The sequence below is a fragment of the Pseudophryne corroboree genome, chromosome 3, assembly GCF_028390025.1.
Source record: "Pseudophryne corroboree isolate aPseCor3 chromosome 3, aPseCor3.hap2, whole genome shotgun sequence".
Taxonomy (NCBI): Eukaryota; Metazoa; Chordata; class Amphibia; order Anura; family Myobatrachidae; genus Pseudophryne; species Pseudophryne corroboree.
In genome coordinates, this window is record NC_086446.1 from 194,373,908 (window position 1) to 194,388,326 (window position 14,419).

General features: G+C 41.7%; 1 protein-coding gene and 1 pseudogene across 1 annotated transcript in view; one reads left to right on the forward strand and one right to left on the reverse strand.

Moving 5' to 3' along the window:
- The window catches only part of LOC135055101 (pulmonary surfactant-associated protein D-like), a 455,316-nt gene that overhangs the window by 178,317 nt on the left and 262,580 nt on the right, over window positions 1–14,419 (forward strand). The window lies entirely within an intron of this gene.
- Window positions 3,883–4,002, reverse strand: LOC134898444 (5S ribosomal RNA; annotated as a pseudogene).

Below are 14,419 nucleotides of genomic sequence, written 5' to 3' on the forward strand. Positions count from 1 at the left end.
TTCGGCCCTGGCTTGGGAATGTTTTGGTGACAAGACTTAAAGGCCACTCATTGCGTTGTGACTGACCATCTCTAACGAGCACAATGTTACCTGGTTTTAGGTTAGCTTTTTGGCTACAATATAGAGACATACTGTTTTTTCCACCTGTCCAAAAAGGTGTTTGCAAGGCTCTGAACTTGTCTCCATTGACGTATGAACAAGTCTTTGGTGTTTAATTCTCCAGAAGGAGCATAGGTAATCCCAGTCTTTTGAGTAAGAAGAGTGGCAGCGGTAAGCAGAAGTGGATCTCCTGGGTCATTAGAAACTGAAGTTAAGGGTCTGGCATTGACAATTGCTCAGACTTCAACCATAAAGGAAGTTAAACTCTCATGAGTAAGTCTTGCAGTTCCTACTTGCAGAAAGATAGAATAAAAGATTCTGCGTATTATGCGTATTATGCACCTATTCCTTATCATTATCACTAAACATAATCATTCCCTGTGATACCCTGTGGGCGCTTGTCTGTGGTAGTTTTGGGGGGATCTCGTGCCCTAGGTTTGAACCCCTATAGTGTTAGGTACTGCAGCAGAGTGGAGACCCTTGCCGCGGGGGTGCAGCTACATGCATTGATCAATACATAACCAAACTCCACTATTTATTATATGCTAAGCTGTATGATATCAGTAATGCTAGAGATAGTGCACCTACAACCCCCACCCCCTTTTTCTATAGATCTACAAGTCTCAGTAGGTAGCATCTCACATTACTGGCAGCTACAGGTGTGCAGTCTTAAGGCCCCTCCCTAGAATTATATTAAGATCAGACAATCAGCATCCCAAGTCATTGACCAACAGTCTTCGCCGTTCACAGTTTTTAAGAGCAGTGAGGATCTGAGACGATAGTAAAAAGTCTGAGGCATGGATTGATGAAATGTCCCTAAAATTTCAAACCAGAGGTTATGATATCACACAATTGAGAAAATTAAAATCAGAGGCCTTGTCTACCCGACTTACCAACGCTCTACAGACATCATTGTCAAGAAAGGACACCAGCCAGAGGATACCCTTTGTGCAGCAGTATCATCCGTATATTAGTACTAATATGAAGTTGGGCAAGCAATTGTTGCCAATCATTACCAGTGACACGGATCTAAAGAGCTTGAAAGGCACTAGTTTGATGCCTAGTTTTATGAGGACAAGTAATCTCCGTGATTTACTAGTACGTAATGTCATTTCTGGATTAGGCAATACTCAACCACAACATTTTCTGACGAAACCACTGGGGTGCTATCAGTGCCTTGGGTGCATCACTTGTTGATATATGGAAAGTGATTCATTCTCACACCTGCACACTGGAGTGGAGATCAAACTAAGGCATGTGGTATCATGCTTAAGTATTCATATTATAAATTTTATACGCTGTCCTTGCGGGCTTATGTATGTTGGAAAGACAATTAGATTGTCCAGGGAGAGAATGGCACTCCACCGCCAGGCAATTAGGCATGCACTCAAAGCTAAGCCACAAGAACAACCAGTTGCCCAGCACTTCATGGAAGCCAAACATACACTGGCGACATTACGATATAAGATCATCGATCATGCGCCACCTAGCATTAGAGGTGGGGACAGGGACATACATTTATCACAAATGGAAGCCTGTTGGATCCATTTACTGCAAACTGTGCCCCCCCTCCCCCTTGGGCTTAATGAGGTTAACAATCTGGGATGCTTTCTGTGAATGTGTTTACAGTAATATTTGTTAATTGTATTGGATAACTCCAATTTTCGCATTCACCTGTAATTATTTCTCCTGGTGGAATTTAAAGTCTCTTGTCTCTGAATTTAGAGTAACTATCTTAATGTATACCTTTCATAATTGATTGATATTAATATGTATTTGGACATTTCTATGGGTCTCTCTATTGCCATCTAGTGCTCTTGTAGCTGAACTGCATGTTTATTTACTATGGTGTCCTTCATTATCCGTTTCTAGCGCATGCTGGCTGGTTGCCATGGCAGCGGCGCAGACTGGAGCACATCGCGCAAGCTGTAGCGTCATTGAGCCCCGACAGCAGAGACGTGCGGTGAAGTGATAGTTCCGGTGGGGGTCTTTTTTCTCCTCTTATACCCTATTTATGGTAAGAAGCTTGTATTTTATGTTGTCCTGATGAAATTTTAAAACATGAAAAGGAAATATTGACATGAGTTTACTGCATCATGGAGTGTGCTGCTAGGATGTGGTTTTAGCCTGTGATTGTTTCCCAGTCCCGTGAGTGCCACAATCTTTACATTTCCCTATATATATATGTATATATACATATATATATATATATATATATATATATATATATATACACACATATATATATATATATATATATATTTGGAAAAAGGGGGGGATAAGGGTTCCGGCGACCTGTGTTGTTGAAAAGTGCTTACTAAAAAATACAAATTTATGAGCCAAAAAAGATATATATAAAATTAAACCAGTTTTAATAATGTATGAAGGATAAAAAAAAAAATGTATACTATATAAAATATATAATATATAAGAGATCTATAGCACAAATAAAAGCATATAAAATCTCAATGCAAGGTAGGAGATCCGACTTAACTTAAAAATAGGCAGGGGGTCAGTGCAGGGAACTCAACGCGTTTCGTCACTTCAGACTTCTTCAAAGGGTAGGGACAGAATGATTTCTCAAGCCTATTTATACCCCTACATACTAGCATAGGGGTTGTGACATCACAATTGGTCAGGTGATTCAATTTAGAAATCTCACATAAAAATAAACATGATAGTGAATTCAACACATGGCAGCAGTCAGTAAATATCATCAAGGGCATATTTACATCTAAAATGGGTGGTTTCTAAGTCCCAAAATTGTTTAAATAACGTGTGGAAAGGTGTTGAACAGTAAATTGCTGCACTTCCGCCACACTTCCGGTGACGGAGGTTGCGGGTCACGTGACTTCGGGCACTTCCGCCCCACTTCCTGTGTGCATCTGCGCATGCGCCGGCGACGAATCCCGGTCTCTGTGCCTGTGTCAGCATTAGAGATGAGCGGGTTCGGTTTTACTCGGTTTTACTCGGATTTACTCGGTTCTCAAAACGGCATCTTATTGGCTCACGGGTGTCACGTGTTTTGGATAGCCAATAGAAAAAAATCCGGATAAAACCGAACTGGCGTTAATTCTGGCGTTAAATCCGAACCCGCTCATCTCTAGTCAGCATGGGCTCTTGTGTTTCATCAGTCCAAGTTCGGGGTGTGTTTCCACGGCGGCCATTTCTTTGTGGGGAAAGTCCATAGGGCTCATAGGAATTGCGGTGGCCATTTTGATGGAGTTTAGAAAACCCATATTTCTTGCACTTAATAGTTTCCATGCAAAATAAAAAATAAACAATTGGTAGTAAACTTTATATTGGAGTTTCTTATCATAAAACAGACAATAGCCAATATCATATTAACCCATAGGCTAATATACAAGAGCTGTATTAGTTATGTGTTTAAACGTAATTATATATGTACAATGCAGTGATCTATTTAAATCTCTTCAGGGATCTCTCAGGTGAATCTACGGTGAAGTGGGTGTGCCTAAACCACATATGTATACTGCAATTAACACGGCTGTATTTTGCACGCATTTGCAATGTATCATTTCAGCACATAATGTAAACAAATATATCAAGGAGATATATTATGTGCCAAAGTAGGACCAAATAATTTAGATAATATATTGATCAATTCCCTATTTATCAAAAACCAATTATTTTAAAATTAGCTGAAAAATAATTCAAAGATCATCCAAAATTAATCAACCTATTTCTAAAAGACTTTTTTAGCCATGAAGATGCCAAAAGATACTTGATCGCCCACCAGTTGGCTTGACGTCCTTTTGTCACTCCTTACAGTACCTGATCTTCCCAGGTAGTCCCCCTCCCTGGTACTGATCAGGCCCGAAACATTGCTTAGCTTCCAAGATCGGACGAGATTGGGCGTGCCAGTGTGGTTTGACTGTACACACGTATGAGACATCGTAACACCGGGGACCCGATCGCTTAATAACACTCGAGATCAAGTGGCTTATTAATTTATTCATTAAAGTGCAACATTGTGTTTGCTAGAACTAGAGGGAATTGTGAAAGCGTGAGGAGCAAGATAACATAGAAAGGGATAATGGAGGATGCTGCACCTCACAGGAAAGGTGCAATCTCATATCCTTCGTTTAGACCAGTAGGTTGCAGGGTCTGTAGCTGGAATATCCAGTACATTTCTCATCTTGAGAGTTTGTTTGCAAGGTCACCTCCTCTCTCACCCAGATCCACATGCTCGATCGCCTTAAACGTGAAATCCTCTGGATTGGAATTATGTTGTAGTGTGAAATGTCTGGAAACTGTATGGCTCTCCACCTTATTCTTAATGTTCCTAATGTGTTCCTGGATCCTTATTTTCAAAGGTCTCTTGGTCTTGCCTACGTACTTCATTTTGCAGGTGCATTCCAATAGGTAAATCACGGACGTGGTGTTGCAGTTCATAAAATGTTTAATAGTGTACTCTTTCTTATCTTCCATATCTCTGAAGGTTTTTCTATTCCGATGTAGATATTTACATATGTTACATTTCCCACACTTAAAAGATCCTACACATTTCATCATCGGGACACTTTGGGTAGGTTTCTCCTTTATCATGCTGGGTGCCAGGTGGTCCTTCAGGTTTCTTGATTTTGTAAAAATGAGTGTTGGTTCGGGCGGTAGGATGTCTTTTAGTACTGTGTCCATAAGAAGAATGTTCCAATGCTTTTTAAGCGAATTCCTTATAGTTCTCTCGTGTTGACTGTAGGTGGTGATGAAAGCGACTGTGTTTTTCTTTTCGTCTCTCGAAATGCAAGTATCCATTTCATATCTGTGCTGTATTTTTGTGAGCAGTATATATAGTATTACAGTGCAGCATTTTGGTGACCCAACAGTATATAGTTGTGTACAGTAGGCCATTGCTGTATCTTGCAGCTCCGTGTCACTGCAAGTATCCATCCCATATCTGTGCTGCTTTTTTGTGAGCAGTATATATAGTATTACAGTGCAGCATTTTGGCGACCCAACAGTATATAGTTGTGTACAGTAGGCCATTGCTGTATCTTGCAGCTCTGTGTCACTGCAAGTATCCATTCCATATCTGTGCTGCATTTTGTGAGCAGTATATAGTAGGACAGTGCAGCATTTTGGTGACCAGCAGTATACATATATAGTACAATACAGTACAGTAGGCCATTGCTGTTTCTTGCAGCTCTGTGTCACTTCTAGTATCCTGATCAGTGCTCAATATCTGCTGTATTGTTGTGACCAGTATGACTATGTATACTGTACTGTGCGACGTGTGTTATACACCTGGTGATTATACATCCTGTAATCTGTACTGAGCGATGTGTGAGATACACCTGGGGATTATACACCCTATATACTCTACTGTGTGATGTGTGAGATACACCTGGGGATTATACACCCTATATTATTATTATTATCCTTTATTTATATGGCGCCACAAGGGTTCTGCAGCACATAAATAATCAAACAGGAAAACAGCAACTTACAGTTGATGACAGTATAGGATAAGTACAGTGTAAATACACATAGTTACATCAGCAGATGACACTGGAATAAGTATCAGGTGGCAGAAGACTGCTGGATGTGGTATAGTTGAAGATTATTAAAGTAAGACAAAGAATAAGCACATGAGGGAAGAGGGCCCTGCTCGTGAGAGTTTACAATCTAAAGGGGAGGGGTAGACAGACATAGGTGACACAGATGGTGTACATAAAGAACGTGGAACAGAGGGTTAGGATGAGATTTTGCTGGGTTTGATGAAGAAGTGGACCCCCAGAAGGCACAAATCAATACTTAGCATTGCAACATTTTACTGGGCTATGCAGGGAAAAAAAATAGGGGAAAAAAATAAAAAATAAAAAAGAATTGATAACTTCTACCGCTTTCAAAAAGGTCAATGGAAGCTGAAATAATTGACAACTACCTCATGGAAGCCAGATACAGTATACCAAACAGTACTTAGCAGAGTTAGGAATGAGTGCTTATGAAATACAGTAACATTTTGTCATAATATTTCAGAAACTGCATGGCTGGTCTATTGCACTCTTTTGCTCTAATACACCACCTGCTTTAGGATTTATATTCAAAAACATTATGTCTCCATAATCCCAAAAACGTCAGTCTTCTTGGAAAGTGGTTTGTTCCTTTGTAAGGGAAAGAGAACAAACGTTCTCAAACAACGGTTTCTCAATGTCTTCTTCCTCTGGGAAGGAATTGTGGATTCGCAGGAATATCTAAGCCAGTGATGGCTAACCTTGACACTCCAGCTGCTGTTGAACTACACATCCCAGCATGCCCTGCTACAGTTTTGTTATTTGACCATGCTAAAACTGATGCAGTGCATGCTGGGATGTGTAGTTCAACAACAGCTGGAGTGTCAAGGTTAGCCATCACTGATCTAAGCATTTCTGTAATCAGAAAGTAGCGACGTTCTACAAATGTTTACGAATAATTCCAGTGATGTTGTCATTTTCTTCCAGTGATTTGGACCAATAATACCATTGATTAGAATGAAATATTCCAGTGATTTTGCCATTTTCTTCCAGTGATTTGGACCAATAATACCATTGATTAGAACAAATAATTCCAGTGATTTTGTCATTTTCTTCCAGTGATTTGGACCAATAATACCATTGATTAGAACAAATAATTCCTGTGATATTGAGGTGTTTGTGTTGCTTAGCTTAGCTGTCCAGCGACCACAGTGCACCTGTTTTTCTCTTTTCTTTGCATCATGTGCTGTTTGGGGCCAATTTTTTTAAGTGCCATCCGGTCTGACACTGCAGTGCCACTCCTAGATGGGCCAGGTGTTTGTGTCGGCCACTTGGGTTGCAAAGCTTAGTCATCCAGCGACCTCGGTGCAAATTTTAGGACTAAAAATAATATTGTGAGGTGTTCAAAATAGACTGAAAAATAGTGGAAATTATGGGTATTGAGGTTAATAATACTATGGGATCAAAATGACCCCTATATTCTATGATTTAAGCTGTTTTTGAGGGTTTTTTGTAAAAAAACACCCGAATCCAAACACACCCGAATCTGACAAAAAATTTTCATGGAGGTTTTGCCAAAACGCGTCCGAATCCAAAACACGGCCTCGGAACCGAAACCAAAACACAAAACCCGAAAAATTTCTGGTGCACATCTCTAGTTAATGTACATACAGGACATTTCAGTTTGTAGTAGCCTGAGATGTTTGCAACAAACTACCATTAGATTCCAAAAGGCTAGTTGCGCATTTATATATTCCTAACTCCAAGGAGAATGATGCTAGCCAGTATTGAAGCAGAGTTGCTGATTCAGTAGTCACGGTTGTTGCCATGGTAACAGCATGCTATTTAACCTGCAAAATTAGCCATGTAATGTGCTTTAACAAACTCATATTCAAACTGTTGTTGATTATAACACAATGAATGTCACATACTAAAAAAAATATAAATTTTGCTTTTCATTCTTTCCCCTTTTCCCAACATAATACCGAATAGCCTTTGAAAAGTGGATTTCTGGGACCAACATATATTTTTTTGCTTTTTCCCCTTAAAAAGTATAAATATATTGTTCTGTTTCTAAATAATCTGAAATGAGATTAATTTCTTTATTATCATGTTTTTTTTGGAATTACATAAAACATTTTTACTGATGTTAATAAAACACAAACTCATGAAAGGCCACAATATTTTTGAGGAACATTTTTTGTAAATAATTTAGTTAAAACAGTATATATAACAGTCATAGCTAACATCTGAGGTGTGTGTTTTAGAGAGTAAATGTGAGCTTACTGTTGCTGAAAAATAGCTACAAACCACTGACATGCCTTACCAGTGCGTACGTACGTACCTGAGAAAGAAGTATGCTACAACACTAACCCCTAATTTTGTGGCTTTTATAAGTCATACACTTCTAATGATATATTTTATATTCACAGTACATGTCAGCCATCTTTTGCCCATTAACAAATCACAGCAATGTCATAATTGTGTAGTGTTTGTAATCCATAAAGTTATAATAATTTAAATATGGAAATATGTGTCATAGTCAGAAAAATATCATGCTACACGTTGCCATATATTCACCTCATGCGCTTGCCCACTGCACATGCACTCTCTCTGGCGTGCGTGCACATATTCGCAATTGCGTGACGGCACCTCTACGGGCGTGCGCTCGAGCGCATGGTATGTGCATTTACGGTAGAGTTCGTGTGCGTCTAGCGGGCGACTCAATCGTTACTTAATAGATCCATATAGCAGGTTTTATAGGTAATGTTCCCCTTAATGATAACTGTAAATTTGTTTAATGTGACTTGTTCACGGACTTGGGAATCCCTCTTTACGTGGTACAAAGGGTCTGATTAAGGTTGAACAGTGGTGTCTGGTACCTAACCGAAGAGTATTTTAATAGCAATAATCCGGTGTTGGTTAGGAAAAGATTAATCACTCCTGCGTATAGTTATGGCCGTTAGTAGTTTCTGGACATTTCTTATATTTGCAGTCCATTATCCATGCGGCGGGAATCCGGCAATTCCCTCCCACCTGAGCAGTTTGTAATAGCCACAGCCCACCTGTTCAAATCCACCTATGACCTTTTGTTACAGTGCAAAGAGACATTCCTGTGTCCAATGAACAATGAGATTATAGGTCCTTTTGTAGTGTACTGTATGCAGTGTATATAAGATCAGCCAGCCTGGGCAGCTCTCTCTGACTCTCCACAAACGGTTTTCATCTTGACTAACTTGGAGCTGGTACCAGAAGCTGCGCAGCGATCGTTCCCAGTGTGTGTAAGTTATTATCTGTAATCAACTTGTTCCCTGATTGTATTGGCCATACTCTCTCTCTCTCTCTCTCACTCTGTTATTGTATAATATTGTGACGCTATTGTATATTTATGTGTAGTGATTCTGCTTAGATATTGATGTTAGACTGTAGTGTTTGAATTGTTAACTGTATTCTTTTTACATCAGCTAGACATTGTTAGTAAAGGTGTTGGAACCTTAGCAAGGTATTGTGTGTTTATTACATTACTGTGGGTAATAGGAGCGTCTCAATCGCTCAAGCAGCTTTAGCATTAACAAGGTTAAGCAGCGTTACATCGCTACAGTATTTCAGTACAAGGTTTACAGTATAAGAGTATCCTTTCTGTGTGTTGCATTCAAGGTTTACTGAGTGTCATCCCGTGAGCGTGTGCGCCGCTTGTGTTCTCCTCGTGGACTCGAGCGTCCGCTACGCTGGTAGCATAGCATTACGGTAGTCGACCGCCTATAGCGTGCTCGACACCACGCATTAAGCTGTGAGCGAGCGTGTCGCATGTGCGTCTCGATCACGGCCGAGCGTATGCTACGCTAAGTGCGTACCCTTACGGTACCCCATACGCCAATTGCGTACTGAGTCTCTTACCTGTATATAGTGAAGGTTATAAGGTAATCAAATCAGCATTATCAATTGGGGGCTCGTCCGTCCTCCACATATCCACACTAACGAAAACAGACGTTATCTGTCAGCAAGGGCGGGAAGGCAGTAGTGCTGGCTAGATAAGCGTCTGTTTCGCTATGTTATAGGAGTGCTGGTGGAATCCGGAACCGGAGGTAAGAACAATACGCTATTGTCTTTTTAAACTGTTTTATTTCTGTCTTGCGTACGCATGCACGCATACATCTGCATTTCTTTTCATTTGTGTATTTTCACATCACTCTCCTGGTTGCCATTTCATAATTGATAATGTGCTGAGAAAGATTTGTTGCTATTGATAGTTAAAAATAAAAATAATACATTAAGAGGTAATTTGTAAAACACGCACACAGCTTTGCCTAAAGATATAAGGAAAGACCTGTGTGGTGCTCGGTAGATGATTACAGTTAAAGATCATCTACATTGATATAAACGTGTTAATTGTATTTCTGTGGACATATCTGGCCGGCGTACACGTGTCTCTAACAAAAGGGTGAGACTAGCGTACGCGACGCAAGGGCCGACGCACGGAGCGTATTTACGCAACGGAGCGTCTGGGTACGCCCACATGATACAAATCACACGATAGTATTGTTTTAAATTGGCGAAAAGGAGGCAACGCGATAATAGCGCAAGTCAATCTCAGTGTCCAAAATTTTAAGCTAAAAGATCCTTCTCTAAGTTGCAACTCCTCTGGACTAGACTGTGTTACTGAATGAAAGGGATTTCTGCGCAGAAACGAAAGTGAAGTGTATATGAGGTGAAAGTGTGTGTATACATATATAAGTATTCTTTCATTTTTGATTGGAATGTAGAAGTCGAGTTCTCGTGAGGACATACACGAAAGTGACGGCGTGTGGTGGCTTGGGAGGCATCCCTTGTTAAACATATATAGGAGCATTAGAGTATAGCAGAGTAAAAAGTCTACTGTAGACACAATCCAGGAGGTCACAGACCAGGAGGTCTAGACACAGACCAGGAGGTCACGGACCAGGAGGTCCAGAGAGACAGACCAGGAGGTCTAGGTACAGCAGACTAGGAAGTCCGCTATAGATAGAGTCAAGAAGCACAACACCAGGAAGGGTTGGTGCAGTACCCATATAGGCCATTAAGCTCCGGCTGAAGGAATTCGCAGCCGCAATTTTCGATTCCACTGGTCGTTCCGTACATAAGATTAGTTGCTTATGTGCAGTACGATTGTACCGCACGTAATTGTGTGCATTAGTTAGTAACTTGACCCAGTACCGTTTGCGTACGCTAGAGGGGTCATAAACGCTATTTGTACATTCTAACGTGATTTGTGAAATTTTTATTTTATTTTAAGGGAGGTTCGCTGGTCACTCGGGAATTCTCTAACAACTGATACTTGCTGGGGACGGGTAACCTACTCCCACAACGCCCCAGAAATAAAGGTTTATAGGGGCCCTAGGTTGGGTACAGCAGCTCTGAGTCAGTGATTGCAGTATTGGCCAATGTGGGTGAGAGTTTGTGAAGGTACTCGGTAAAGTTTCACCGTCGGCCTACCCCGGACATCTTGGTTTTTGTAAGGGTTCGCTGAAGACCCTGATTTGAAGGTCAGAGGTAGTGAAGCCAACACCTGCAAAGATGGGGGCCAGTTGTTCAGGTAGGGGGCGATCAACCATGGTTCCGGTTGATGTAGTAAACCGGCCAACAGGGTCGGCAAGGTATATCATGTGTGAAAAATACGGTTCACACACAGAGGTTTTGTGCAAAGAATGGGAAAGAATGACTGTGCATGATGGGGAAAAGTTCCCATGGGTGGGCAGTTTTAGCCCAGAGGTGTTACACAATCTAAGGAGAAGGATATGTCTCATTAAATCTGCAAAGAGACGGATCAAGCATTATGACTATTTACAGTTATGGCAACAGGAGGGTGAAATACAGAGAGGATTGGCTCAAGCGGCTGGATCTAACCCTATCAGAAAACTGATAGCCACCGCCACCATACATAACGGGAGAGAAAGTGGTTGCAGAGAATGACACACTGGTGTATGATAAACATGCACTTAGTAACTGTATAAATGTTAAGAATAATGTAACTAAGATTACTGATGCAAATACTAATCCGTGCAAGCTGTACCCTGTTTTAAACTTTCCCCAGGATTGTGACCAAGAGGATGAGCCAACAACAATATTGGCACTCTCTCTAGCAGCCACCATAGCAGAAACAACAGTGGGCACGGCCCAACCCGTAAGAGTAGTATCAAAGGCCCCTAGCGGAGGGACAGGTGAGGTCGTATCAACCGGTAAGTACGGCACTGTACATTATGCTGAAACCATTACACCACATGTTGTAGAATCTACTCAGAAGGACGTTATTGAACTAAATCCTGTCAGGGTAATTGCAGTACCAAATGGGAAAACTGACACTTTAGGAGCCACTCCTATCAGAAACATCACCATGCACTGCTCCTTTTCCCGAGCGGAATTAAGATCAATGGTGTCTGAATTCCCTGATCCTAGGAAAGATCTAGTTGCAAGCCAGAAGTACATTAGAGAGCTAGGACATACGGTAGAGCCCAACAACAAAGATTGGCGGACATTGCTGAGGGCATGTTTACCCTCCAATGTCGACTCAGCGAGTTTTATAACTGACTGTAGACTACATGAAGAAGTACCCCTTACTGAGGAGTACAATCAAGATAATGTGAAAAGAATTAATTTGCAGCTGGGAGTATATTTCCCAGCTGTTGCTAAATGGAACAAAATTTTCTCCATCAAGCAAAAGGAGGGAGAAACAGCGGATGATTATTTTCATCGGGCACTGCAGGAAATGGCTAAGTATACAGGGATAGAAGACATTAAAACAAATTTAAATCATAGAGAAGTAGCAGTATCTGTGTTAATGGATGGTTTAAAGGAAGTATTGAGGACGAGGGTATAGACCACCCAACCATGTTGGCGAGGTTTGTCGGTGGCTACTTTGAGAGAGGCCGCTATTGATCATGATCGGAATATCACCAGACACAGGGAGTCACAGAGTGATAAGTTAATGGCCGTAAGTATACAGGCCCTGACCACAAGGCCACCTCAGCATAAGTTTCAGACCCCTGTGGGTAAGTCAAATGTGGTAACTTGTTATTGCTGTCATAAAGACGGACATTTTGCACGAGACTGTAAAAGTAAAAACATACAACACTCATACCGAAACCCTAGACAACGACATGACACACGAAATTGGGATCGAGGACCGCAGAGACGGAGTTATGAGCCACATGCAGGGGAAACAAGAAGGTATCCCCCAAGGAGAGACTGGCAAGTCTCCGACAGTTCCCATTTACCCCCTTAACAAGTAATAGCTGCCAGTGCGATACAGGGAGGTCACCACACACCATAGGGGTGGGGCCACACCTGTAATCTGCAGCCAGTGAAATTGATTGCGAGCCTTGGAAGTGAACCCGAGGTCACAATTGATGTAGCTGGTAAATCTCTAAATTTCCTTGTAGATACGGGGGCGGCCAAGTCAGTGATAAATTCGACCGTGGGCATGAGAACCACTGGTAAAACAATTCCAGCCATGGGAGTAACAGGAGTAGTACGACAATATCCTTTAAGCAAACCAGCAGAGATTACGATAGGGCCTTTGCATACCAAACACTCTTTTCTGTTGGCTGCATCGGCTCCGACTAATCTCCTAGGGAGAGATTTACTGTGCAAAATGGGATGCGTCATATACTGTACTCCTGAAGGTGTGTTCTTGGACATACCCGAAAACCACGCTCAGGAAGCACAAGATATGCTAGACTCCCCAACAAGATTAATGTCACACACTGTTATTGTAAATAGGTGTCCGTCCAGGGTAGAAGAAATGACTTCCCAGATACCAGAGTCACTGTGGACCAAGGACGGACAAGACACTGGATTGATGGCAAATGTAGCCCCAGTAGTTGTGCAAGTAAAAGATGGTAGGATAGCTCCAAATATCCCACAATACCCTCTGAAGCCAGAGGTGGAGTTAGGAGTTTACCCTGTAATAGAGCGCTTGCTACAACAGGGCATTCTGGTAAGGACGTCCAGCACTGCCAATAGTCCCATCTTCCCTGTTAAAAAGAGTGGGGGGAGGGGTTACAGATTAGTGCAGGATCTAAGAGGGATCAACAAAATAGTTGAGAGTCAATGTGCTAAATCCAGCTGTCATCCTTATGCAAATCCCTCCCACTGCCAAATTTTTCACTGTGATTGACCTCTGCTCCGCTTTCTTCTCGGTACCTCTGCACCCCGACAGTCAATACTTATTCGCATTCACATACAGAGGAGTTCAATACACATGGACTCGCTTACCACAAGGTTTCATAGACAGTCCAAGTATCTTCTCACAAGCTTTGCATGATTGTTTACAGTCTTTCCAACCAGAGAGTGGATCAGTATTGATACAGTATGTGGATGATTTACTACTGTGTTCAGATTCACTGGAAGCGTCCCTGAGAGATACGAAACAACTCTTGTTTCATCTTTCAGACACAGGACACAAGGTTTCCAAGGACAAATTACAATTATGCCAGGCCCGGGTGAAGTATTTGGGATACTGTCTGACACAAGGACCGAGACACCTCACCGCTGATAGAATTCAAGCAATTCGTGACATGACCCTGCCACAAACCCAGCAACAGATTAGAACGTTTTTAGGAATGTGTGGGTATTGCCGTAACTGGATCCCAGGTTTTTCCATACTGGCCTTACCTTTGCAGGAGATGGTCTCATCAAGCAAACCTGATCGGATTTCGCACACAGACGAATCTGAGATGGCATTTGAGAGACTTAAACAGTGCCTAACGCAGGCACCGGCATTAGGTATGCCAGATTATGGGAAACCCTTTGAGCTGTACGGAACAGAGAGTGCTGGTTGCGCAGCAGGTGTTTTAACCCAGTAGCATGGT